General features: G+C 32.8%; 1 protein-coding gene across 1 annotated transcript in view; it reads right to left on the bottom strand.

Annotated features, from left to right (window-relative positions):
* LOC106476144 (zinc finger protein 501-like) overlaps positions 1-3,395 on the bottom strand; it is a gene marked incomplete at its 3' end in the record, with an annotated part of 16,506 nt that overhangs the window by 4,998 nt on the left and 8,113 nt on the right. The window lies entirely within an intron of this gene.

Below are 3,395 nucleotides of genomic sequence, written 5' to 3'. Positions count from 1 at the left end.
CTACAATCAGTACGTTTCTCGTCACTTTAAACTTAACAACTATTATAATACACGTTATAAATCACAGCGATTCACAATCTCAATAACTTTGCTCTTGACGAGTGCAAAACACACACTTTACAGCTCACTAGCTCGAAACTAACAATCATAAATTACACGGAACTCAAAGTAACTACTGCTCTCTCTTCATTAACCCTGCTGGCTTTCTCTACCAAGCTTATATACTAACGAAGAGGGCATCTCGATCACACTCAGACTTCCACGATCATTCGAGAAACTCATCAGCAGCATCACGTGACTTCCGCTGTTGTAACAACTTCATTAACAGCTGAATTCCCATTGTAAAGTCTCTCATTAATTGCATCAGTATCAATTGGTGGTCTGTAAGAAATTCCAACTAAAAGCCTTTTCCCTTTATATCCACTAACAGAAACCTAAATGGATTCAATCACTTTGCTATTATCTTTGATATCCTCAATTTCAACAGGATGTAACTCACATTTTACATATAAAGCCACTCATCCCTCTCCTCTTTAATACTCTATCCCTATTAAATAGCCTGTATTTCAAAGAAATTTCTTTCATCAAAATCATCTACATTTAACCATGTTTCAAATTCCCATTATATAAAAATCCTCCATTCCTACCAGTGCTCAAAAGTTATCTGTTTTATTTCTCATACTTCTAGCATTACAATAAGAACAATTAAGCCTAATATTATAACAACTTCTTTACTCATTTCCTATGCTAAACTTTTTGTTGCCTCTTATTCTTTTTGCATGCAATTTTTCCTGGCCCTCACTACTGTCTGGTCCTAATTTAAAACTTCTCTTACAGCTGAGTTAATAGCCTTCACAAACAAGCCAGCCTCAACTCTATTTAAATGTAAAACATCCATTCCAAAAAGCTCCTTTTATTCACTGAACTGATCCCACTAGTCCAACCAACCAATCTGCTGATCTTTATATGATAAACTAAGCCTAGCATTTAGCCCTACTTACCAACTTTTAACTTCATCCCCACAGTTAATTCTGGGCAGCATCCCTGACAAACTTTTTCTTTAAATGCCTTTACCAACCTCTTGTACTTATTAATTAGCTCCTCTTATATCTTTTGCTCTGTCAGTTATATCCTCCGCCTGTACCCCTAGGTAGCATAATCTGATTATTTTCTACCTATTTACTCCACAACTATTCTATCCACATGCCTTATCAAGGAATCACCTATAACTATAACCTCCTTATCATCCACATTCTTCTCTGACCCTTTTGTTTTCCTTCCCTCCATTAGTTCCCCAACTGCAGAAGCCAAGGGTTGAAATTTGTTGTTCAAGAGCATAGGCTCATTATAACAAAATTCACTACTTTTACTCTAGTAGTACTCTTTCTAACTTCCTGAAAGACAATGTTAGCTAACGTATCCCTTGCATGTAAAAGCTTTAGCTACTCCTGAAATCCTGCTGCCATTTCCCACAATCTACACTTCGCTTTATCTATTGCATTTACTTTAATCATGATTAACTCGAACTTGCAAACTCTACATAAAAATTGTACATCTTCGTTAGACATTACTAGTTACCTTAAAGTTAAAAGTACACCAGTCCCGATTTCCAGATAAAACTCACTCGTTGCACCCATTACATCTAACAAACTGCGTACGCTTAACTCCTACACTAGTCTTAACCATTGTATTTAAACTAATACGGTTATAGCCTGAAAATAAATAATACCAAATACCTGTAGCCTATTGTTAACACCGTTACTGTTAAGCCTAACGTTTGAGAACCAATTATATAATTTTTCTTATCACTACTTTTCTTCACACTAAACTAATATATTAAAACAATATACTAATAAAACGTATTTATTTGTGTTTAGCCTCATTTATATTATAACCTACCTATATTATAAGCTGAATTTAAACTAATACATCTAAGTTCAAGTAAACACGTTAATTTTTAAAACACCAAGAGACAATAAACTAGTTTTTAGATTGTATTTATTTCATAAAACAATGTATTTATCTTGTTTTACAATTTACGAATAAGTTGAAATATACCCAAGCCCTAAGTACCGTTAAACGTACTAAACCTACTTTAAATTAAAACGCTGTAATAATTTACACCCCTAAACTCTAACTTAAAACTTTGAACGTCCTACTTTTGTTTACCAATATTATTATATATAGTTATTATTGTGTTATTCAACCCAAATTACTATAAATTATAACACTAATATTAACTAACCTTAAAAAAATCTATAAGAGCTTAAATTTACAAATTCCTCCCTCTTTACTCAGGCCCATATCACACAAATTTTAAACCTTATAAAATTTTATTTTTAAATATTATGAAGTTTTGTATTTGATGGAATGAATGAATGCAAATATTTCAGTATGACCTTTTGTTTGCTGAAAAGTCTTCTACAAAGTTAAAATGTTGATCATTTGGTTAGATTACATTAAAAGTATTTTGAGAATTCCATGAACCTTACTTTAGTATTTCCTGTTGTATTGGAATATTACATGATTTTCAGACTCTTTGGAGTCTGTATGAATATTTAATATTCATAACGATTAAGGTTAATACAAAACTTATTATTTTGACAACTATTAGTATTACAATATTGTACGCCAAAATTCTCTTCTGGATCTAGGTCTTACACCAACCAATATCAACATAATATTCAGTAAACCTTTACTTTAGTATAGTTTAAATGCTGATACTACAGTGGCAGTAATATGATACTGTTGCGTCATCGAGATCATGTGATTCTCACGCCCTTTACTTTCTAGAACTATCCTGTACTTTGGCGAATGCTCTAGTGTTTGCTAGATATAGGGTAGTTGGGTATATAAAAAGAGGGGAATGTAATGTGTGTGTAGACAGTGTGTAATTGATCTGCATTCAGAAGTATTATTGACGTTCGTTGATATAGCGTTTGTTTTAGCGCGATTGTTGAAGTTGAGTGTATCGGTAAAGTTATATTCGGAAAGAATAAACCAGTTTTATTAAGTAAATACTTGTGTCGTTAAAATTTCGTCGGAACAAAGTTACGGAAAAATCAATTAACAAACGGAGACGTAACAAATTAGTGTCAGAAAGTGGGACAAAGAAAATGGAAACGAGAAGCGGCAAATCAAACTACAGCATAGCAGACTTGATGGCTGCAATACAAGAGCAGCAAAAGAAACAAGAAGAACGAGAAATTAAACAAGAAGAGAGATTACAGCAGTTGTTAGAGGAAAAAGAAAAGAAACAAGAAGCGAGATTACAGCAGTTGTTAGAGGAAAAAGAAAGAAACAAGAAGAACGAGAAAATAAACAAGAAGAAAGAGAAAATAAACAAGAAGAACGAGAAAATAAACAAGAAAAGAAACAAAAAGAACGAGAAATTA

Source organism: Limulus polyphemus, unplaced genomic scaffold, assembly GCF_000517525.1.
Source record: "Limulus polyphemus unplaced genomic scaffold, Limulus_polyphemus-2.1.2 Scaffold9905, whole genome shotgun sequence".
NCBI lineage: Eukaryota > Metazoa > Arthropoda > Merostomata > Xiphosura > Limulidae > Limulus > Limulus polyphemus.
Note: the sequence above shows the minus strand (reverse complement) of the source record. Positions and strands in the feature narration are given on the sequence as shown.